A 25,359-nucleotide genomic window follows, 5' to 3' on the forward strand; every position below is an offset into this window, starting at 1 on the left:
GAGGCAATAATTTCCAGGAGAGGTTAATGCAAAATCAGTGTTAGGTCATGGACGTTTCTGGCCAGGCAAAGAAACTTGGCCAAGGTGCCTGCAGGGCTGCCACCTTGTAACCTGAACACATTCCTTTTCATTATATTGCCAAAACTGGTAATTACCTCATTTGGAGTCTGAATTTGCCCCACTCATGATGTATACATGTATCATGAATTGAGCATCATTTTTGTGATTTCCAATTCAGAACGTAACACACAATTTGGCATGTGCCAATCATCAGCAGGTGTCATCCTAACAAAGCACATACGGAGCGATGGCACGTTAACAAAGGTTCGGCCCTGGTGTGCATTTGAATGAGAGACCACATGTGAGCACTGTAAGACATTCCCCTTAGGGGATGGGGACACTCTGGGAAGAGCATCTGCATGCAAAAGAGTCCAGGTTCCCTACCTGGCAGCATCTCTAGATAGGGCTGAGAGAGACTCCTGCCAACAACCTTGGTGACGCTGCTGCCAGTCCGGGTAGGCAATACTGAGCTACATGGACCAAGGGTCTGACTCAGATTATGGCAGCTTCCTATGTTCCTATGATGCTGACCAGGTTGCACTTCAGAAAATTATGTTAGATGCCTGCAATGTCGAGCCTTGCACTGAACAGTGAAACACATCACACTGAGACCAAAAGTTCTTTTTCAGCCTTTTATCCGCTTGGGGATCATGTCCTAGACACTAATCACAGAGGTATGCAACAGCTTCCCTGGTGGCTTCTTAAAGTCCCAGGGACTGGAGTGCTCCCTGAGCAAGCGCCCCATGATACTTTGTCTTGGGAGCCAGGAACCTAACATAAAAACAGCCCTGCTGGATCAGGCCCAAGGAAGCCCCTCTAGTCCAGCATCCTGTTTCACACAGGGGCCCACCAGATGCAGCTGGAAGCCTACAGGCAGGAGTTGAGGGCATGCCCTCTCTCCTGCTGTGACTCTCCTGCAACTGGTACTCAGAGGCATCTGGCCTTTGAGGCTGGACTATAGCCCTCCGACTAGTAGCCATTGATAGACCTCTCCTCCATAAAGTTATCCAAACCCTTCTTAAAGCCATCCAGGTTGTTGGCTGTCACCACATCTTGTGGCAGAGAATTCCACAAGTGGATTATGCGTTGTGTGAAAAAGTACTTCTGTTTGTTGGTCCTAAATTTCCTGGCAATCAGTTTCATGGGATGAATCCTGTTTCTAGTGATATGTGAGAGGGAGAAGAATTTCTCTCTCTCCACTTTCTCCACACCAGGCATGATTTTATAGACCTCTATCGTGTCTCCCCGCAGCCGTCTTTTTTCTAAACTAAAAAGCCCCAGGTGTTGTAGTCTTGCCTCATAAGAAAGGTGCTCTAGGCCCCTGATCATCTTGGTTGCCTCTTCTGCACCTTTTCCAGTTCTACAATGTCCTTTTTTAGATGTGGTGACCAGAATTGTAAGCAGTACTCCAGGTGTGGCTGTAACATAGTTTTGTATAAGGGCATTATAATATTAGCCGTTTTATTTTCAATCCCCTTCCTAATGATCCCTAGCATGGAACTGGCTTTTTTCACAGCTGCCACACATTAGGTTGACACTTTCAACGAGCTGTCCACCACGACCCCAAGATCCCTCTCCCGATTGTGTGAACCCACACCAAGGTGCTTTATGGCTTGAGATGAATCTGAGCTTCCGGCCTTGGCCTGGGTTCACACGCTCACATTAATGTTGGTAGCCCACATTAAACCTAGATCCAAATAATGGTGTGAACCAGGCATTTGTATATTTTTCTCGTTTTGTTCACAATAAAGGTAAGTAAGCATAACATCTGGTACGTTCTCCTAAGACCCACACATCTTCACAGTTTGCGCACCTACCTGGAAATCTGTAGCCAGCACAGCTGAGCTGTGACAACTCCTTTGGGGGTCCCCTTCCCAGCTTTCGCCTCATCCTTTTCAGAAAAGAGAGTCTTGTTTCTTTTGGTTACGGAGGACAGAGAAACAAGGCCAAAAATTAAGCTGAATTTGAAAATGCATCCCGAGCCTTGCAGTTCCCTGGCTTTAATCGTGGTGCATCGGGTCCCCAAGGAGCTAAAAGCCACTTAAGCTGTCAGCTCCAATCCGGTGCGCATCTGAAGACAATCTCATAATTATATAAACATGGCCGTGGCGATGAAAAAGGATGGCCTGTCATCCCTGACTCTCTTCTCCGGCGGCTGTCAGTCAAGCACCTGACAAGGAGAGGGGACTAACAGCTCTTTCAGTGTGCGTTTTCCAAGACTTGATGGAGCAGGACAACGGACGTATTTCGCGCACGCAAAAGGCCTGGCGTTTGCACATGGCTACGCTCGGATTATTCACAGGAGTGGCTGTGACCTCCAAAAGGGTGAATGGGTTTGGGGCTCCACCCCTAGAATGCTCTCAAGTCCTTCCAGCCTTGCTTGCCTGAATTGGATTCCCTGCCCATGCCCACCCCCACCTCCCTGTCTCCACTGCACCATGTCATTTAAGGGTAAAAGCAATCTCAGCTTTTATCCAAAATTGCACAGAATGTGCACCATTTTAGATGACAAGTGAGGTTCTGGGGGAGGAAATGTATCCCTCTCTGTGATGGGGGGTCATCTTAGAGGGGGGTCAGGAGCCCCATAAGCTCAGATTCACTGATAACCTGCCTCCCCCAAATCGATCCTGTTGTGATTGTATGTATGGATCAACATTCTTTCTGTGCATGCATGCACAGCTGTGCACAATGCATGAGCAAATGCGCTCCAGCAGACTGGAAACACACTATCGAAAAATAGTCTTCCTACCAGGTTTGGGTCCTGGGCCCCAGATCAGGGAAGAGGCCTCAGAACCGGCCCCTGTGTCCTGTGGATAGGTGAAAATTAACCCCTCAGTTGCCCATTTTTTCCTGTGTATACCGAGGTCGAGTGCCAATTCCCCAACCACTGAGACGCAAAACTGCGGATACGGAGTCCACAATTAACTAGGTTATCCCCTATGAACAAAATTTGGAAACTGAAACACAAAACCAACAGAGAATTCCTAGTGGATTGGTTCCACTTCTGAAATAAGACATAGTCATCATGAACTTTACTTGAGTATACGGGAAATTTGGATAGAGAGAACTTTGGAAGCAACTCCTAAATTGGGCACCATTTGCTGAATTTATGAGACTCAGGTACGGCCTGGATTTAAATGGAGTTAACAAGGCATTCCTGTTCTGAAAAATCAATGCCCGGCCAGCAATTTAGAAGTATAACAGTATTTACTTAAGCAGTTACTGTAATAGTTGGTTAGCTTTTTGGATATTAAATTGATCAGACTATTTAAATTCTCTCTTTCTCTCTTCCTTTCTCTCCTTTTATCCAGCATTGAGATTAATGTTGGACATCCAGCCAATTTTTTCTGCCTAGACTTAACTCTTTGGGAACATAGTAATAACAGAGTGCTGACAGAACTTAATGGAAAATTACAGAAGGGTTTCTTCATGGTAAAGAAGAGAGGAGGAGAGCTGGTCTTGTGGTAGCAAGCATGAATTGTCCCCTTTGCTAAGCAGGGTCTGCCCTGGTTTGCATTGGAATGGGAGACAACATGTTAGGGTATATCCGCTCTGGGAAGAGCAGTTCCAAGTTCCCTCCCTGGCAGCATCTCCAAGATAAGGCTAAGAAAGACTCCTGCTGCAACCTTGGAGAAGCTGCTGCCAGTCTGTGTAGACAATACTGAGCTAGATGGACCAAGGGTCTGACTCCATATATGGCAGCTATGTAAAGGATGAGAATGCATAAAGGTTGTCCACACATTATGTTGTACATGTCTGTACTTGTGTTTGTACAGTATCTTTGTGAATATAATGGTTCGTGGGTTCATTTTCAAAGAAGCATAGACTGTGAGAGTTTGTAGGGACCTTCCAGGTCTTCTAGTCTGCCCCCTGCCCCGACTCAGTGCAGGAAACTGCTACAGCATCCCTGACAGATGCTTGTCTAGTCCAAAACCTCATGAGGCAGACTGTTCCACTGTCAAACAGCAATTAGGAAACTCCTGCTGATGTCCAGCTTGAATCTACACACTCACAATTTCAACCCACCGATTCTAGTCCTCAAGAGCAACAAGAGAACAAGCCTGCTCCTTCTTCTGCGTGACTGCCCTCAGATATTTGAAGATGGCTATCATATCTCCCGTTAGTCTTCTCTCCTCCAGGCTAAACATACCCAGCTCCTTCAACCATATGGACTATAGCTTAGTGATAGAGCATCTGTTTGGCATGTAGAAGATCCTAGGTTCAGTGCCTGGCATCTCCAGGTAGGGCAGGTAAAGACTCTTGCCTGAAATCTAGGAGAGCTGCTGCCAGTCAGTGTAGACAATACTGAGCTAGATGGACCAATGGCCTGACCAAGAGCGTAGCGATGCCACTGGCAGTTGTGCCCAGCTGTTGCCAGAGGCCCACAGACCCCTAGCCACGCCCCTGCGTCGGACATCAGACGCGGAGGGTGTGTGGTCGGGTTTGCAAATAGGGCAGTTTGTGAATAAATTCGAGCCAGCACCACATTTGCAGCGATGGCGGAGAGGGCCTGTCTCTGCTTGTAAAGGCAGAAAGACGCATTCCTGGCCAGGCTGTGAACCCAGCACTGTGGCTCCATTTTTTGAAAGCTTCTGCCAGTGCTCAAATGTGGCACTGGCTCTAATTTACTCGCAAATAGGGATGTGCAGAACTGGTCCAGTGGTCTGGGATCTAATGGTTCGGTCTGGGGGTTTGTGGGTTTGTGATCAAACCGAAACACACACACACCTGCCCCCGGTTCCGTCTAGACCGGAACCGAACCGCTGGTCTGGTCCGGCAGGTCCGCGAACTTTTTTAAAAAAAAATTTAAATGAAAAGTAACTACCTGTAGCCCCTTCGGGGGGGCTTGCTGAAGCCGCAGTGTGTGTGTGTGTGTGCGCGCGTGTGAGGGTTCCCTCTCCCCCCACCGGCCTCCTTCATCACCACCGTGGCCGGGTAAATGTAATCTTTTTGGCCCTTTCGTGCCTCCGTAAAGGCGAGCGGTGGCCATTTTGGCCACCGCCGCGCATGCTCAAATGCCCTCTGCGAGGCCTGGGTGAGGCCGCCGCTCACCTTTATGGAGGCCCGAAAGGGCCCAAAAGACTACATTTACCCAGCTGCGGCGGTGATGAGGGAGGCCAGCAGCGGGAGAGGGAACACCGCCCCGCCCCCCTCGCGGCTACAGCATGCCTCACGAAGGGACTACAGGTAGTTACTTTTCATTATTATTTTTTTAAGTTCGTGGACCTACCAGACTGGACTGGACCGGGGGGGGGGGTTCGATGGGGGCTGGGCCAGACGGTTCCATGAACACCCCTACTCGCAAATGGCGGGGGGGGAGGCCCTGTTTGCAAACCTGACCACACCCCCTTGCGTCTGATGTCAGACGCAGGGGTGTGGCTGAGGCGTGGGCCCTGGGCATGGCAGCCTGGGTTCTTTGAAAACCCCGCCCCCCGCACAATGGTGGCTCCGCCCCCGGGCCTGACTCGATATAAGGCATTTCCCATCATTCCTAAGTTTGTAACTGGTCCTTGAGGGACTTGGTTTCCAGACCCTTCACCTTTCCAAGTTTGCCTGGGTTTACCTACTCATCCAGTGCAGGGCATGGATCCTGTGTATTGTTGTATTTGGGAATTGAACAAAAATGTGGGCATAACTGTAAGTGCGTGCAGATCAACCTTCTGTGCAGGGGCGTAGCTGGGGAGAGGGGTCCCATGTTTGCCCCTCTCCCCAGCAGCCCCTTGGAGTGAGGGAGAAAAGGAAGAAAATAAGGAGGGCTGGGGCTGGGGGGCCCTCTGGAGTTGGGGGGTCCGGGTTCTTTCAACCCATCCACTCAATTATAGCTACACCCCTGACTCTGTGTTCCCTATAAAATATCGGTGGCCAAATAGCAGTCTCCCCACCAGTGTGAGCACATTCCGAGTACCCAAACCGTAGGCTTCTGCCCTCCCAATTTCAGAAACAAATCTAGCCATCACCTTCCGCTGCCACGGACCCTTTAATAACTTGGCCATTGCCGGTCACTCTGCTGCTGCTTTATACCCTAATCTGCTTGCGGTACAAGAGGAAATTGTCAGTTCCGGCCTCCAGTTAGCGAGCGGTAATTTGCTGGCTGCAGTTGTCAGACACTGTGGGCGCCTCTCCGAGAAGGGGGAGCCACAGCCTCAAGAAGGGGGAAAGTAATTAACTCCGAGAAGTGTGCGTAATTGCTTTGCCTGTTTGGGATGCAGCGGCCCCCACGGGCCACCGGACTGCTTGCAGATTTCTTCTGGATGCACAACAGTTTGCCTGTCAATCAGAGGGCTGCCTTGTGTTTTGGGGGTGGGAAGGGACATAGGGAGATAGGTACATAGGCACATAGGAACATAAGAAGCTGCCATATACTGAGTCGGACCATTGGTCTGTCTTGCTAAGTATTGTCTTCACAGACTGGACCTAGGAAGCTGCCTTATACTGAGTCAGACCATTGGTCTATCTCGCTCAGTATTGGCTTCACAGACTGGACCTAGGAAGCTGCCTTATACTGAGTCAGACCATTGGTCTATCTCGCTCAGTATTGGCTTCACAGACTGGACCTAGGAAGCTGCCTTATACTGAGTCAGACCATTGGTCTATCTCGCTCAGTATTGGCTTCACAGACTGGACCTAGGAAGCTGCCTTATACTGAGTCAGACCATTGGTCTAGCTCGCTCAGTATTTATTTATTTATTTATTTATTTATTTATTTTACATTTATATCCCGCTCTTCCTCCAAGGAGCCCAGAGCGGGGTTCTACATACCTGAGTTTCTCCTCACAACAACCCTGTGAAGTAGGTTAGGCTGAGAGAGAGGTGACTGGCCCAGAGTCACCCAGCAAGTCTCATGGCTGAATGGGGATTTGAACTCGGGTCTCCCCGGTCCTAGTCCAGCACTCTAACCACTACACCATGCTGGCTCTCAGCTGCCTTATACTGAGTCAGACCATTGGCCCATGTAGCTCAGTAGGGATGTGCACAACACCGGAAAACCCAGTTCAGTTTGAGTCAAACCAGACTTGAACCCAATTGGGTCCAGCCTGGTTCTGTGCACACTAGAGCTGGACCGTGACTGGCTTGAGTCTGAACCAGTTCGGGCCTGGTTCGGGGGGAGGGATTTTTTTTAAAAATGGCAGACTTACTGGCATCGCAGGGCCTTAGGGGTGCTGCTGCAGCTGGTGGGACGGGAGGCCTCTGGAGTCCCCCCCCACCAGCCTCCCCCCAGTCTCAAACGGGCTGTTCAGCAGGTTTTCAATCCGTTTCAGTCCTCTCTGCGCTGGCAATGGCCATTTTGGAGGCCACCACACATGTATATTGGCCATCTGCGTGGCTGGTTCATGATGGGTCAGTGCAGAGAGGCCCCAAACAGACTGAAAACGGGCTGAAACGGCCCGTTTGAGACTGGGGGGAGGCCAGATGGGGGAGAGAGAACGGCCAGAGACCCCCCTGCAGCCGCGGCAGCACCCCTCAAGGTCCTACAATGGCAGTAAAACTGCCATTTTGTCTTTAAAACAACAACAACCCTGAACCAGCCCTGGACCAACCCAGGGGGGTTGGCTCGACCTCATGCTGAACCAGGCCTGGTCCGGCTCGAGCGGGGTGAGGATCACAGAAGAGCAGGATCACCTTGTCCCTGGGTCACTGATGTCTCCCATTTGGTTTCCCCCTCTGGACTTTCCACCCCTTCCCCACCTAGGAATTCAACATAGGACATAGGACACTGCCATATACTGAGTCAGACCATTGGTCTATCTAGCTCAGTATTGTCTTCACAGACTGGCAGCGACTTCTCCAAGGTTGAAGGCAGGAATCCCTCTCAGTCCTATCTTGGAGATGCTGCCAGGGAGGGAACTTGAAACCTTCTGCTCTTCCCAGAGTGGCTCCATCCCCTGAGGGGAATATCTTACAGCTCACACTTCTAGTCTCCCATTCATATGCAACCAGGGCAGACCCTGCTTAGCTAAGGGGACAAGTCATGCTTGCTACCACAAGACCAGATCCCTGGCTCTTGCATGGCTCCTCTCCCTGGCTCCTCTCCCTCGCTCCCTGCTTCTCCTCTTCCATGGCTTTGACAAAATATCAGGCTGGGGCCGGCCTGCAGATGAGTCACAAAACCAGGTTTGGCCAACCAAGCGCTCTCAGTAAACTTTCTGGTTTGGTGGCTTGTCTGAGACCATAAGTATTGCCGGGTGGCGCGAAGGCCTGTGTTTGGCTTGGTGGGGTTACATAGGAAGCTGCCATACGCTGAGTCAGACCATTGGCCTATCTACTCAGTATTGTCTTCACAGACTGGCAGCGGCTTCTCTAAGGTTGCAGGCAGGAATCTCTCTCAACTTGGAACCTTCTGCTCTTCCCAGAGTGACTCCATCCCCTGAGGGGAATATCTGACAGTGCTCACACTTCTAGTCTCCCATTCATATGCCACCACGGCAGACCCTGCTTAGCTAAGGGGACAAGTCATGCTTGCTACCACAAGACCAGCTCTCCTCTCCTCTGGGTTACCAACTGTCCCTTATCAGCAGGGATGTTCCTTGTTTCAGCCCCAAATTGCCCATCTCTTATGGGATGCCATCATTTCCCCCTTTTTTCAACGAATGGGAAGACCCTCGGGCGCAGAGCAAACATTTTCATTAAATTACATTTTTGATCATTACATTTTCACTAATAATGAAATAATTAATGCGCTCCAACTCCTTTGCCTTCTCCCTCCTTACCAGAGTCCTCTGTGGTTCTGGTGGGCTGCAGGTTGCCAACATACCCGTATAGGGGACATTACAGCCATCAGTGATTGACTAACGTAGCATTATCTGGGTATCTGGATCATGAAAACCATGCAAGCAATGACTGCTAGATAGTGCTCATGTGTGAAGCCTATTTTTACTGGCTAACAATGCTTCTCTTTCTAGAAAACAAAACGACATCGTACCCAATTTGGCTAACCATGGTTGTATCAATAAGCAATCTAAGTTGTAACATCATACACTGTCGTTTAAGATGAAAGTGGTAAAAAGACATACAGCACTCCGGCTCACAATGACTCCTGCATAGTCATGTCCCATATACGAATATGAATACGACAAATATTCATACACCACTTTTCAACAAATGTTTCCAAAGCGGTTCAACATAGATATAAATAGATAGATAGACAGATAGATAGATAAAAGGGCTCCCTGTCGCCAAAGGGCTCACAATCTGAAAAAGAAACATAAGACAGACACCAGCAGCAGCCACTGGAGGGATGCTGTGCTGGGGATGGATAGGGCCGGTTGCTCTCCCCCTGCAAAATAAAGAGAATCAGCACTTTTAAAAGATGCCTCTTCGCTCTGTTAGCAGGGGGATGTTGACAACCCTAGGTAGCCTCCCAGGCTTTGCAGAGTGGCTCTAGGCAATTGCTAACCCCCTCTCCCCAAATTAGGCTCTCTGGCTCATGTCTGACTAAACCCAGCATCTTTTCGGGTTGAAAGTTCTCCTAACGCATTGCTGAGATGAAATTTTGCCTGCTCCTCTTTGCGAACCCCAAGCACAGGTCGCTCAGTGGGGAAGCATCTGCTTGGCTTGCAGAAGGTCCCAGGTTTGATCCCTGGCAGCATCTCCAGCAGGGCTGGGAAAGACCCTCCCCTGAAACCCTGGAGAACTGTTGCTGGAGAATATTTAGAGATGGAGCTGTAGCTCATTGATAACCTATCTTTAAAAAAAATAAAAGTAATAATAAAAATAATCTGTACTTTTGTATTTTAATTATGCATTGTTTTAATTACTGTAAACTGCTTTGAGATAATCTGTACCTTTGTATTTTAATTGTGCATTGTTAATTCTATTATTGTGAACCGCCCAGAGATGCGGGTTTGGGGAGGTATAAAAGTGTTAATAATAATAATAATAATAATAATAATAATAATAATAATAATAACCGCTTTGAGATTACTTTAAAGAAAAGTGGTATATAAATCGAACAATCAATCAATCAATCAATCAATATCTGCTTTGCATGCAGAAAGTCCCCAGCTGCATTCCTGGCAGCATCCCTGCTAGACTTGAGAAAGACCCTTGTCCCTCTGAAACGCTGGAGAGCCACTTACAGGCCAAGGGTCTCATTCAGCAGACCGCTGCTTTTTAGGAGCATCCGTAGCTCAGTGGATATAGAACACCTGCTTTGTGTGCAGAAGGTCCCAGGTTTACTATCCATGTAGGACCGGGAAAGGTCTCTGTATGAAACCCTAGAGAGATGCTGCCAGTCAGTGTAGAGAGTTCTGAGCTAGACGGACCAAGGCTGTGACTCAGCAGACAGCAGCTTCCGATGTAAAATAAGAAGAGCTCTGCTGAAGCAGACTAAAGAGTTTTCTGGTTCAACATCTGCTTCCATCAGTGGCCAATCTAATGTTTCTTGGAAAGCCTACAGACCAGAGCATAGAGGCAACCGCCCTCTCCTGTATGCCTCCAGCATTTGATCCTCTAAGGTAGACTGCTCTTGGACAAGAAGGAGCCATCTAGCTGTCTTTGCTAATAGCCTTTGATGGACCTCCCTTCCATGAATTTTTCTAACCCTTCCCCCCCACCCCACCCCCTGCTGAAATCTTCTACGCCAGAAGCTGTCACTGCAACTCAGGGCAGTGAATTCCAATTAAGTGTCATTTAAAAAGAAGTGCTTCATTTTGCTTCTCATCCTGGCTGGTGTCCACTGGACATCTTGTTGGATTTACAGCTCAAGAGAGCCGTGAGAGGAAAGAGGCTTGGATTACCTTTATCCGTGCTCTTCATTAATACTAATCACGGTGCTAGTCACGGGGCATCAATCACATTTCTGTCTTGCTGTGCAGGCGGATGTTTGGTGGGCAAAGGGTAGAGGCATGCTCCTGGTCCTTTTCTACATTTCCATCAGCCAGTTTCCATCAGCCAAATCTCCACCAGTTCATATGGACTGGTTTTAAAACCTGATATTCTATTGCACTTGTGATGGTGTGATGCCTTCTTCCTATGATCAGTGGAAGTGTCAGGAGGCATGAAGCAGAACGTTGTGTTTGGGAGGAGGGCTGGTCTGTTGCTAGCAAGCGCGAATTGTCCCCTTTGCTAAGCAGGGTCCACCCTGGTTTGCATTTCAATGGGAGACTACATGTGTGAGCACTGCAAGATATTCCTCTTAGGGGATGGGACTACTCTGGGAAGAGCATCTGCGTGCTTGCATTCAGACAGTTATTTATTTATGGAATTTATATACCGCCTAGTATAAAAGTTCCAAGTTCCTTTCCTGGCAACTCCAAAAGAGAGACTCCTGCCAGCAACCTTGGAGAAGCTGCTGCCAGTCTGTGTAGACAATACTGAGTTATTTGAATGGGAGACTCCATGTGTGAGCACTGTAAGATCTTCGCCTTAGGGGATGGAGCTGTTCTGGGAGGAGCATCTGCAGGCTTGCATGCAGAAGGTTCCAGGTTCCCTCCGTGGCATGTCCAAAATAGGGCTGGGAGAGACTCCTCCATGCAAAATATGGGAGGAGAGCTTGTCTGGTGGGAGCAGGCACGATTTGTCCCCTTTACTAAGCAGGGTCCACCTGGTTTGTATTTGGACGGGAGACTAGAAGGCTGCTCCCTTTGTTTACGAGTGGGAGAAATGAACTAGAAAGACAAAGATGGAGAGAAGGCATGGGAGAGCAGGAAAACTGCCCCGAGCAGAGCAGTGTCCTGGAGGGGCAGGGTATAAATATTTCAAAGAAATAAAGGGGGGGAGGGGGGGCAAGAGGTGGTAAGGCAGAGAGAGTCTGAGTCTGGGGGAGGTTGGGGATAGGACCGCAACTCTGTGGTAAAGCACTTGCTTCACCAGGAGGCACCAGTTTCAGGGTCTCCTGGTAAGACTGGGAGAGGAGAGGAGACCTGGTCTTGTGGTAGCAATCATGACTTATCCCCTTAGCTAAGCAGGGTCTGCCCTGGTTGCATATGAATGGGAGACTTGAGGTGTGAGCACTGCAAGATATTCCCCTTAGGGGGATGGAGCCACTCTGGGAAGAGCATCTAGGTTCCTAGTTCCCTCCCTGGCAGCATCTCCAAGATAGGGCTGAGAGAGACTCTGGCCTGTGACCTTGGAGAAGCTGCTGCCAGTCTGTGAAGACAATACTGAGCTAGATAGACCAAGGGTCTGACTCAGTATATGGCAGCTTCCTATGTTCCTATGTCCTTATGAAGGACCCCTCTCTGGAACCTCAGAGAGACCTTGCCAATCCAAGCAGACGATACTGAGCGAGATGGAGCAACTGAGCATAAGACAACTTCCTAACGCCGTTTATGGGGATGGGACCACAGCTCAGTGGCAGGACTACATGCATAAGCACTGTCAGGTATTCCCCTGAGGGGATGGGACTGCTCTGGGAAGAGCACTTGCATACTTGCAGGCAGAAGGTCTCAGGTTCAATCCCTGGCAGCATCTCCAGATAGGGCCGAGAGTGACTCCTGCCTGAAACCCCGGAGAGATACTGCCAGTCAATGTAGACGTAGGTCGCATTCACACATAACATGGAGCCCGAGTTTAATGAGCCAGTGCAGATGTCCAGTGCGCATGGAAGCAAAGGCAGGATACTCCGCTTCCGCGAGGCGACCAACTTTCTTTTTTCTTTTGCAACTCCATTCTGAACCCTACGGTCTTGATGAGTTTTGTTGCCCCAACACGAAGTTAAACACAGCCTATGTGACATCCAAATTTGGAACCGCAGGCTGCATACCCTGTGACTTGAGGGAGGAAGCTCATTCCTCTTTCTGGTCATGATTGGCTGTGCGGGCTGTCCTTGATTTATTTATTTATGACATCGATATCCCGCTCTTCCTCTGAGGAGCTCAGACTGGTGTACATGGTTAATTTTATCCTCACAACAACCCTCTGAGGTAGGTTAGGCTGAGAGATACATGACTGGCCCACAGTCACCCAGTGAGTTTCAGGCTTGAATGAGGATTTGAACTCAGGTCTTCCCGGCCCTAGTCCAACACTCTAACCACTATGCTATGCTGGCTCCCTCAATGCAAGAAGGAAGCCTGCACATCCAGTTTCCCCTCCTCGCTGCAGACTTGCTGACTGCCGGCTCCTTGCTCTCCGTTATGTCTGAATTTGGACAGGACACCCCGGGGTGGGGAGCAGAACCGCGGGCCCATTGGACCCACAGTTGCACGTTATGTGTGAATGTGGCCAATACAGAACTAGATGGACCAATGAAGACAGCTTCCCATGCTAGGCTCATGGCACCTGCTTTGGATGCAGAATGTCCCAGTAATGTTTACTCTCTGGCAGAGGTGCACCTAGGTAATTTCGGAGCCTGGAGCTTAAGGCCTTTGGAGGCCCCCCCTCTGCTGCAAGTTAAGCATCGTTTTCTAACACGTCGGTTCTTGAGGGCGACAAACCACACCACCCAGGACAGACTAAAGAGGATTTGGGGGACCCCAGGGGGTGTGGAAGCCAGTGTTCCCTCTAACACTTGCAGAAGGCTCAGAATCTGAGGGGTGAGTTAGAACTCCCTGTGCTGGATGGGGTTACACTCCCCCAGAAGGAGCAGGCTCTCAGCTTGGGAGTACTCCTGGACCCAGGCCTCACCCTGGTTTCTCAGGTGGAGGCCATGGCCAGGAGTGCTTTCTATCAGCTTCGGCTGATTCAACAGCTGCACCCATTCCTTGAAGAGGATGACCTCAAAACCGTGGTGCATCAGCTGGTAACCAGCCTGCTTGACTATTGCAATGCACTCTACGTGGGGCTGCCTTTGTACGTAGTTCGGAAACTTCAGTTAGTTCAGAATGCAGCAGCCAGATTGGTCTCTGGGGCAACCCGGAGAGACCATATTATGCCTGTTTTGAAACAGCTACACTGGCTGCCGATATGTTTCCGGGCAAAATACAAAGTGCTGGTTATTACCTTTAAAGCCCTGAACAGCTTGGGTCTGAGATATCTTAGAGAGCGTCTTCTTTTACATGACCCCCACCACACGTTAAGGTCATCAGTTACCACTGGTTCGTTTGGTGGGGACTCATTCATTCATTCATTCATTCATTCGGTTTCTATACCGCCCTTCCAAAAAAATGGCTCAGGGTGGTTTACACAAAGAAATAACAAACAAAAAAGATGGAACCCTGTCCCCAAAGGGCGGACTCAGAGGCGGGCCTTCTCTGTAGCTGCTCCCGGGCTGTGGGATGCACTCCAAGCAGAAATTCGCGATCTTAATTCCTTACTGACCTTCAAGAGAGTCCTTAAAACCCATCTGTTTGGCCTGGCCTTTCAGAGTTTTAATTAGTTTTAATTGTTTTAATTCTAACCTGGGTTTCAGGGTTTTAATTGTTCTGATAGTTTAATTGTTTTTTAAGATGTTTTTAATTGGTGTTCATATTTATATTTCTGTTTTAATTGTTATTGGTTTTAATGGTTTCTGTTTTTAATTGTAAACCGCCCTGAGCCATTTTGGAAGGGCGGTATAAAAAAATCGAATAAATAATTAATAAATAAATAAATAAATAAATAAATAAATAAATAAATAAATAAATAACAGGGATTCCCAGATGTTGTTGACTACAACCCCCAGAATCCCCAGCTGCAATATCTTTTGCTTGGGGATTCTGGGAGTTGTAGTCTGGGAATCCCTGTTAGAGGGAACAGTGCTGGAGACCCTGGACTTTGCCCCCCAAGTCCAGGGGTAAGAGCGCCTCTGGTCTCTGGCAGCATTTCCAGGTAGGCCTGGGGAAGACCCATCTCAGATCCTGGAGAATTGCTGCCAGCCAGTGTCGACAGCAATTTTGAGCTTGGACAAACTTCCAAGGCAACTGGTCAGGGCCAAAGTCAAAGCCAGTCATGAGGCTTTGGAGCTAGATATTGCAACACAAGGGGAGGTTGCTCCAGGAGCATCTCTCAGCAAACTGCTGGGTTCTGTAGCCTGCTACTCTGGCAAGGTGTCTTGGCCCCGCCCCTTCCAGGAGCAAGCCTTGGTCTTTTAAAGGGGCCTCGTTCAATTTTGCGGGCACCTTCTTCAATGGAACTGGGAGGCCTCCATCATAGCAGGGGGATCCTTGGAAGATTCCTCTGAAAGGGAGGATGTCAGCAGGCCATGTTCTCTGGTCCCAACGGGGGTACTGACTGTCCTCCCGGTTCAGCCGGCATGGGGGTTCCTAATGGTGTGGAGTCACTTGGTGCCTGGGTGGATGGTCCCTCCCAGGTTCTGCCCTTCCAAGGAGGAAGAAAGCCTCCTATGCCTGCCTATGGAAGGTTAAAAAGAAAGAAAGAAAGAAAGACATCCTCTCTCCCTGCCAGCCCCCAAAAATCCAGTGCTAAGAAACAAATCCATTACATGAAAAAATAATCAGTCGTGCTCTGAGTCATTGACTCGTCCCTTTTCATGTGCTCTGGCAGAGTGGAGTAATTGCCTCCTATAATAAATCAAATGCTTTCTCTGGATGAACTTCCCGGAGTTACTGGTGTGGCGGAAACCCTTCCTTCAGTTCAGTAAGAAGCAACGACTCAGCCAGAGGGGGATTCTGCTACCACTTCCCTGGCAGATGGCCATCCAGCCTCTGTATGAAAACTTCTAGAGGACATAGGAACACAGGAAGCTTGGGACCTTCTGCATGCAAGCAGGCAGGTGCTCCTCCCAGAGTGGCCCCATCCCCTAAGGGGAATATCTTATCATGCTCACACATGTATATAGGAAGCTGCCATATACTGAGTCAGACCATTGGTCCATCCAGCTCAGTATTGTCTACACAGACTGGCAGCGGCTTCTCCAAGGTTGCAGGCAGGAGTCTCTCTCAGCCCTATCTTGGAGATGCTTCCAGGGAGGGACCTTGAAACCTTCTGCTCTTCCCAGAGCGGCTCCATTCCCTGGGACCTTGGGACCGACTGCGTGCAAGCATGCAGATGCTCTTCCCAGAGAATATCTTACAGGGCTCACACATGTGGTCTCCCATTCAAATGTGAACCAGAGTGGACCCTGCTTAGCAAAAGGGGACAATTCATGCTCACTACCACCAGAACAGCTCTCTTCCAGCATCCAGCTCACCCCCAGTTGGAAAGCGGAATTTGTGCAGCCCTGATCTACGGCCTGGAGCACAGACAGGTCTCCCCACTTCTTCCACTTACGGAGTTTCCAGACTCGGGTTTCATGCTCTGCCTGCCCTGAGGCCGTTGCTGCCCCCTTGTGGCAGCCTGCTACATTGCAGCCATCTCCTAGCCTTCTGAAACCCTGGACAGGTAGCAGGAAGCGTAAAAGGTTTCCCGGGTGAGGCAGACATTGAGGCTCTCCACAGGAGGGCTTGGCCTGCTCTCCCAGTACAAGAGCACTATTCCCTCCCTGGGTGGCTGGATCGGCTCTGTCACGGAGCTGGTAGGGGCAGTGGGATCGGAGGCTGCCTGGATTCCAGAAGTCCCAGAAAGCCCAGTGTGAGTTTGCAGGGCATTCCGGGGAGACACCCGAGGCCGAGAGGCTTGTTGTAGCCTCCGGGAGGCTTGTTGTAGCCTCCGGGAGGCTTGCAGTAGCCTCCCGGTTGGGGGTTTCCTTGTGAGTCACCACGGCGTGGAGCTACGGAACCTCATGGCCTCTCAAAAGTGGGCTGGGCTCCTTTAGCCCGCTTTTGAGAAGTCGTGAGAATAGCCTCACAGCCTCTGTCTCAAGGTCCTCTTGTGCTGGTGTGCTGTCTTGCTGCTTCTCCTGACAGTCTGCTTGGTGTGATCCTTGGCTATTGTCTGACCCAGCTCCTCTTGTGATTCTGGCTCTTGGCTTCTGTTTGGTCCTCTGGCTCCTGATGACAGTTTGGTTTGATCTTTGACATGGCTTGACCTCTAGCATGTTACTGACTTCCAACTCCTGTCTTGACCTTCCTGGCTCCTGGTGGCCCACCTGGCTTGAATCCTGGTTTGTTCCTGATCCTTGGCTCCTGTTCCTCTCGCTCTCATCGGCTTCCTGGCTTGACCTTCAGGATGTTCCTGGTTCCTCGTTTCGGTCTGATCCTCTGGATCGTGGTTACTACTTCGTTTGGCTTTTGGCATGTTCCTGACTCTTGGCTCCTGTCTTGATTCTCTGACTCTTGATTGTTGATCTGACTTGACCTCTGGTGTGTTACTAGCTTTTGACTCCTGTCTCAACCCTCCTGGCGGACTACTGGTATGACTCCTGGCATGTTCCTGACTCAGGGCTCCTGTCTTGACCCACCTGTCTCCTGATGGACTACTGGTATGACTCCAGGTGTCTTCCTGAGTCCTGTCTCTTGTCTCCTGTCTCAACTTTCCTGCTTCCTGATGGTCTACTGCTATGACTCTTGGTGTGTTCCTTACTCCTGTCTCCTGTCTCAACCCTCCTGCCTCCTGATGGACTACTGCTATGACTCCTGGTGTGTTGCTGACTCCTGACTCCTGTCTTGACCCTCCTGGCTCCTGGTATGACTCCTGGTGTGTTCCTGACTCCTGTCTTGACCTGCCTGGCACCTGATGGTCTACTGGGATGACTCCTGATATGTCTCGACTTTCCTGCCTCCTGACAGTCTACCAGTATAACTCCTGGCATGTTCCAGGCTCCAGATGGTCTACCTGGCATGACTTCTGATATGTTCCAGGCTCTCTCAGTCCTGTCATCAGGGTCCTGATCCCTGCAGGACCACTGGCTGCCCTCTGCTTCAGGCCAGTCTCCCACCTCATCCTTGCCCAGCACCAGGGGCGTAGCAAGGTTGGAGTGGGCCCAGAGACAAAAGGTTTTGTCAATTGTGGACGATGCAAGTCATTTAATGGTACCAGAGAAAGACATGCTGTTCTGGTAGCTCCAGGTCTCAACACTCACATCCATTTCAGAGGATGAATACAACTGAAGGAAGCCCAGGTGGGTGTGCAGCTGGGGGAGTCAGTCATGTGACTTGCCTTTAGCGGGGGCCCCAAGGCAGTGGGCCCCCAGACAACTGTCTCCCCTTGCCCTGTTATAGTTACGCCCCTGCCCAGCACTTTATACCAACAAGACAGGCACACAGAAACAACTCCATCCAGCCCAAATCTGAACATACCTGCTTGCTCAGGCTTGAACGAGCAGATCATTTCCAGCAAACGGTGCCAACAGCTTGTGGGCAATCCCACAAAAGAAACCAACAACATCATGCACCTTGATTGGGCCATATGGATCAGAATTAGCTTTATCAAAGTGAAACCATACAAGATTATCTCTTCCAATTGCACTCAATCTCCAGACCATCCCAGTCCTTCTGTAGCCAGGGGGAAAGAAAGGGCTTGGGGAGGAGGATTCCGGAAAACACCAGGCAGAAGCTAATTGCACCATCATTGCTGATAAAATTGGAATGCATCAGAGAAAGAGAGAGAGAGAGAGAGAGAGAGAGAGAGAGAGAGAGAGAGAGAGAGAACTATTTAGTTCTACATTGTTTGCAACATGGGTGGACCAACGTAGAGCAGATGAGGTGCCATGATCCTGATGTGGGGCCAGCCCAGATCCTGATCCTGATCCTGTTCCTGATCTAGATCCATGATCCTGATGTGGGGCCAGCCCCCTTCCCAAATCAACCTTTGCAAGCTATGAAAGTGGGGCAGCGGGGAGGGCAGGTTGTCAGCAGCCTCTCCTTCTCTCCTGGTGCTTCTTGCAGGCTTTGCACAGAGGGTGAGGAGAGGCGTTCCTTGTGAAGCTTGCCAGGGTCAGATTTGTTCCGGAGAGCTGCTCCAGTGGCAGCCGTGGGAGGCATCTCACTACTCTGCTGATGGCTCAGGGATCTGCCATCTGAGGCAACCGCCTCACCTCACATAGGAACATAAGAGCCCCTGGTGGCGCAGTGGTAAAACTGCCGCCCTGTAACCAGAAGGTTACAAGTTCGATCCTGACCAGGGGCTCAAGGTTGACTCAGCCTTCCATCCTTCCGAGGTCGGTAAAATGAGTACCCAGAATGTTGGGGGGCAATATGCTAAATCATTGTAAACCGCTTAGAGAGCTTCCAGCTATAGAGCGGTATATAAATGGAAGTGCTATTGCTATAAGGAAACAGCCATATACTGAGTCAGACCATTGGTCTATCTAGCTCAGTATTGTCTTCACAGACTGGCAGCGGCTTCTCCAAGGTCACAGGCCGGAGTCTCTCTCAGCCCTATCTTGGAAATGCTGCCAGGGAGGGAACTTGGAGCCTTCTGCTCTTCCCAGAGCGGCTCCATCCCCTGAGGGGAATATCTTACAGTGCTCACACATCAAGTCTCCCATTCAGATGCAACCAGGGCAGACCCTGCTTAGCTATGGGGACAAGTCATGCTTGCTACCACAAGACCAGCTCTCCTCCCTCGCCTCAAGAACAAGCTGTCCCGTATTTATAAACTCTGGAGAAGAACCTCCACTAACTGGGGGGTGATGGGAGTGGGAATTCAGCAACATCTGGAGGGCCCCAGCTTGGGAACCCTTGTGTTAGGCTGCTCTCTCGTTGCTTTCTCTCGCTCCACTGCTGCTTCCTTGTTCTGTTTGTCCGCCCACAGGAGTCGCTGTCGACTCCTGGCGCCCACAGAGCCTTGTGGTTTTCTTTTGGTAGAATACAGGAGGGGTTTCCCATTGCCTCCTCCCGCGCAGTCTGAGATGATGCCTTTCAGCATCTGCCCGATATAGTACCAGCGGGATTCGAACTGGCAACCTTCGGCTTGTTAGGCAAGCATTTTCCCCACTGCGTCATTAGGTGGCTTCCAGTTTGTTACTGCGTGGCATACAGCATTTTATGTTTTCCCATGCCAGCTACAGCAGAAGCGGTCTCAGAGAGGTCTGCTCGGAATCTCCAGTTACCAGATCTTTACTGGCTTGAATGGGAATGGAACTGGAATAAACCCGGCCGTAGCCAAGTCTGAAAGAAACCCCCCAATGTCTTGGTTTGACTCCTCGGCTCTCAGAGATTTGGGCTGGGAATGCTTCAGAGCTCCTAATGTAGCAGGGTCTGCTGGCTTCACAGACATTCAGCACCGCCCTGGCCTAAAAAAGGGAGTGAATATAGCCAAGCAAAGAGCTTTTCCAAATGGACTGGTGTCTGGCGTTTGATTTGCTGCTGGCGTGCTCGCCTCGAGGCTTTGCACGGAGATGTTAATCATTAGCGCTTTTTTTTTTGTATTTTCAGCAAAAAGGAGAGCGGGAGAGGGAGAGCCGGGGAGCAGGGAACACACAGACACCGAAAGAATCGGTCACGCGTGGCATTCATTATTGGCCCAGTGGCAAAGTATTAAACTGCCAAAGTACCTGCCGACCTTGGCTATGCAGGGGTAAAAACACTTGGTTTTTGTAAGGGACACAAAGGGCACCCTGTGACTTTTATTAATAATTGGGAAACCATGGCTGGGCCAAAGTTTGTTCTGAATGTGAGGCTCAGCTCGATTCCTAGGTTTTGGAATTATTTATTTACAGGTACAGACCTGCAACAAAATGTTGCAGTATATCCCTGGCGTTCATGTGTTACTTGGCGGAGCATGGTGAACGTTTTAGACCTTTCCACCTCAGAAGGAGGCATTGTGATTGTCTTGAGGGAGTATTCTTCAAGCTGAGAAATGTCCGACTCTTTTTGTTCAAGCCCTCCTCCTCTCCCCCTTCTCGCCACTGCGTTCCAGTCTCTCTGCCCACCTGCTTGTCTATTAACTGCCCTCTGAGTCTGCAAACATTCCACTTCATTGAGTTATATTGGGGCAACGGGGTTTTTTTGTCCTCCTCTGATTTTCTATTGAGATTTTTGTGAAACTAAAATATTTGTGGGTTACCCAGAGTCTGCCAATGCCCCCCTCTCACCCTCAGGTGCTCCTGTGATGCTTCCATAAGGATAAAAACATTTCCAGCTCTTTCAGAAATAGGCATGAAGAGATATGCTGCATGGATAAACCACCTTTCTGCCCTGCCACTTGAGGGAACCACAAACAAGAAAAAGTCAGAAGAGATACATCAGAATTGTTTCACACCCTCGGTCAGGAACAGAGGATATGAGAGGCCTCAGATTTCTGGCCTGGGTGCCTCTTGCCTTTGAAAGAACTGGCAGGACCTCAGAGCTCTCGCTGAAGAGACGCACAAGGTCAGATCTCACTTGGAATACTTTGTCCAATTCTGGGCACTGCATTTTAAGAAGGACATTGATAAACTGGAATGGGCTCAGAGGAGGGTACCCGAGATAGGGGAAGGGTCTGGAAACCAAGTCCTGTTAGGAGCGGCTGAAGGAACTGGGGATGCTGGGCCTGGAGAATATAAGACACAGGGGAGAGGAGAGCTGGTCTTGTGGTAGCACGCATGACTTATTCCCTTAGCTAAGCAGGGTCCACCCTGGTCATTTATGAATGGGAGACTTGATGTGTGAGCACTCTAAGATATTCCCTTCATGGGATGGAGCAGAAGAGCAGAAGGTTCCAAGTTCCCTCCCTGGCAGCATCTCCAAGATAGGGCTGAGAGAGACTCCTGCCTGCATCCTTGGAGAAGCAGCTGCTGCCAGTCTGTGTAGACAATACTGAGCTTAGCTAGATGGATCTATGGTCTGACTTAGTATATGGCAGCTTCCTATGTTCCTCTGATGGCCATCTTCAAGTATTTTTATATTTCTATACTGCCACATTTATCAGCTCTGGGCATTTCACAACAACAAGACAAAGACATATTCAGTTATCTGAATATCTGATGGACTGCCTTCCTTGAAGAAGCAGCGGGCCTGTACTCTCTTGCTCCTGAGGACAGAATCAATGGGTTGAAATGACAAGGAAACAGATTCTGGCTATGGTTAAGGGGAGTTCCTTGACTGTCAGAGCTGTTGGGCAGTGGAACAGTCTGCCACATGCAGTGGTGGGATCTCCTTCTCTTGAGGTTTTCAACCTGAGGCTGAATGACCACCTTTCAGGAATGCTGTAGCAGATTCCGGCTTTGAAGAGGAGCTTAGACTGGGAGATCATTGTCCAAGATCATGAGAATGTAAGAACATGAGAACAGCCCTGCTGGATCAGGTCCAAGGCCTCTCTAGTCCAGAAACCTGTTTTCCAGAGTGGCCCACCACACCAGATGCTTCTGGGAAGCCCTCAGGCAAGAGGGGAGGGCATATCCTCTCTCCTGCTGTTGCTCCCCTGCAACTGGTATTCGGAGGTATCTTGCCTCTGAGGCTGGAGGTGGCCTATAGCCATTCAGACTAGTCACCATTGATAGATTTGTCCTCCATGAATTTGTCCAAGCCCCTTTTCAAGCCTTCCAAGCTGGTGGCTGTCACCACATCCCGTATGATCCCGTCAGATTCTACAGGCCTAGGAGTCTACATCTGTGATTGATTGCTTGATTGCTTAAGTGCCGTCAAGTTGGTGTTGACTCTTAGCGACTACATAGGTAGACTCTCTCCTGGATGATCTGTCTTCAACTTGGCCTTTAAGGTCTCTCCGTGGTGCATTCATTGCTGTCATGATTGAGTCTATCCACCTTGCTGCTGGCTGTCCTCTTCTTCTCTTTCCTTCAATATTTCCCAGCATTATGGACTTCTCAAGAGAGCTGGGTCTTCGCATAATGTGTCCGAAGTATGAACGTTTGAGCCTGGTCATTTGTGCCTCGAGTGAAAATTCTGGATTGATTTGTTCTATGATCCATTTTTTTGTTTTCCTGGCTGTCCATGGTATCCTCAAAAGTCTTCTCCAGCACCAAAGTTCAAAAGCGTCAATGCTTTTCCTTATCTTGCTTCTTCAAAGAACAGCTTTCGCATCCATAGAGCGGCACGGGGAAAAGCATTGTCCAAACAATTCTAATCTTTGTCATGGCATCTAAATATTCTTTCCAAGGCCTTCATTGCAACCCTACCAAGTGCTAGTCTATGGCGTATTTGTTGACTGCTGGATCCTTTATGTTGATGGTTGATCCTAAAAGGCAGAAGCTATCCAACACTTCAATGTCTTCATTATCAATTCTGAGGCTGGTTGCTGTACCCGTTGTCATTAGTTTAGTCTCCTTTTCATTTAGTCGCAGTCCCATTTTTCCACTGTGCTCCTTGGCTTCCATTAATTATTAGACCATTCAGTCTATAGTGGGGACATGGGTCAACCAGCCAATGAAATGTTCCATGGCCCCTTATGTCAGCGACAGCCTACCTGTTGCATTGTGGAGCAATTGGTTGACTTCTGGAGCAATAACAGCCTCAATTCATGAGCCATTTGGGACGATCAGTATCATCTGGGCTCAGCGTGCTTTTTGACAAGGTCTACACCCGGGAGACGGAAAAGAGGTGATAGCATGGCTGGACTTCCAGCTTTTAGTGTGTTATCATGCTTTTATTGTCGTGACCACCGGACCTGCAGTGGCCAAATCTGTAAGGGTATTTTAAAAGCTTTAAAAGTTTTTAAAACACAAAAACTACTATAAGAACTACTATAACTACTATATAACTATAAAAACCATATAACTGCAAAAACTACTATAAAAAGAGAGTACTCCGAGTGTTCTCAGAGTAATAGAAATGAACACTGGCAGAAATGTCCTCCAAAGATTACTCCATGGAGAGAATCATAATGCCCTTATACAATATATATCATATACCACAAAATAAAGTAATGTGTGCCGTCGAGTCGGTGTCGAGTCGGACCTATGGTCTGACTCAGTATATGGCCACTACCTATGTTCCTATGACTCGTGGCAACCACAGAGCCCTGCGGTTGTCTTTGGTAGAACACAGGAGGGGTTTACCATTGCCTCCTCCCGTGCAGTGTGAGATGATGCCTTTCAGCACCTTCCTATATCGCTGCTGCGCAGCCCTTATACAAATCAACGGTGCGGCCACATTGGGAGTACTGCGTAGAGTTCTGGTCACCATATCTCAAAAAGGGCATTATAGAACTGGAGAAGGCATTATAGATCCAGAAAAGAGGGAAACCAAGATGATCAGGGGCCTAGATGTAAGGCTACAACACCTAGGGCTCACCTATTGAGTTTCTTCATATTAATCAGCTTCTGTTTGTTTCAGCATTTTGAATTTTGTGTTATCACCTATTGGGATATTTATACACTGTATGCTTACTCCTCACTTCTATTCTATTATTTTACCATTGATATTATAATATACTTCAGCATTGACTAGGTACTTTTCTTTTTGTGTGTGTTTCGATTTTTAGTTTAGTAAAAAGACGATTGAGTGGGGACATGATAGAGGCCTATAAAATAATGCATGGTGTGGAGAAAGTGGGGAGAGATACTTATCCCTCTTGAGAGACACTTTTCTCCCTTTCGCGTAACACTAGAACCAGGGATCATCCCATGAAACTGATTGCCAAGAAATCTAGGACTGACGAAAGGAAGTACTTTTTCACAAAGCACATAATTAACCCTTGGAATTCTCTGACACAAGATGTGGTGACAGCCTCTCGTCTGGATGGCTTTAAGAGGGGTTTGGATAACTTCATGGAGGAGAGGTCTATCAATGGCTACTAGTCTGAGGGCTACAGGACACCCCCAGCCTCAGAGGCAGGATGCCTCTGTCTACCTGTTGCAGGGGAGTAACAGCAGGAGGGAGGGCATGCCCTCAACTCCTGCCTGTGGCTTCCAGGGGCATCTGGTGGGCCACTGCGTGAAACACGATGCTGGACTAGATGGGCTTCCTTGGGCCTGATCCAGCAGGGCTGCTCTTATGTTCCTAGAGTAAAACAATTTGTTCATTATTACATAACCCTGACATGAACCCTTTTCTTTGTGCAAAAATGACTGCAATTTTGCCCTAATAGTCTACCTCCCCAGGTCATAGCCTTTTGCACATACAGCTGTGTGTTCTCACCCCTTCTTTAATGCTACCCCTAGAAAGCTGCAAGTGCGACAGTGCTATTGCCTGTACTCTATGGGAGTAAAGTGTGCCCTCTAGTCATATTCGACTCCTGGTGCCCACAGAGCCCTGTGGTTGACTTTGGTAGAATACAGGAGGGGTTTACCATTGCCTCCTCCTGCACAGTCTGAGATGATGCCTGTCAGCACCGTCCTATATCGCTGCTGCTTGATGATATAGGTGTTTCCCGTAGTCTGGGGAACATACCAGTGGGGATTCGAACCGGCAACCTTCTGCTTGTTAGTTAAGCATTTCCCCGCTGCGCCACTTAAGGTGGACCTCTAGGGCAGTAGATGTTGCCAGAAATAACTATGAGCATTTGTCCCCTGAGATGGTACCATTGGCTAAAATTTGTGGGTCTGGCTCATGGTCTACCTTGACTGTTTCTGGCTCGTGATTCCCAACTGCCTGCAGTCCACAGGTGCCAGTTAGTTCTCCTCTCCTTCATTCCACATGGTCTCCCCTTCTCCTTCTCCAACATGGATTGCAAAAACCTTCCCCCCGCCCATAGGCTGTTATGTGTCAGGAGTTAACATGTTGT

At 49.2% G+C, this 25,359-nt stretch overlaps 1 long non-coding RNA gene across 1 annotated transcript in view; it reads left to right on the forward strand.

The window, feature by feature from the left end:
• The first annotated feature begins 5,124 nt into the window (after positions 1–5,124).
• The window catches only part of LOC128346847 (uncharacterized), a 75,227-nt gene continuing 54,992 nt past the window's right edge, over positions 5,125–25,359 (forward strand). Inside the window, exon 1 of the long non-coding RNA XR_008317235.1 lies at positions 5,125–5,247. This is a non-coding gene — a long non-coding RNA (uncharacterized LOC128346847). The remainder of the gene's footprint in view (positions 5,248–25,359) is intronic.

Source organism: Hemicordylus capensis, chromosome 2 (genome assembly GCF_027244095.1).
Source record: "Hemicordylus capensis ecotype Gifberg chromosome 2, rHemCap1.1.pri, whole genome shotgun sequence".
In the NCBI taxonomy this organism is placed as follows: domain Eukaryota; kingdom Metazoa; phylum Chordata; class Lepidosauria; order Squamata; family Cordylidae; genus Hemicordylus; species Hemicordylus capensis.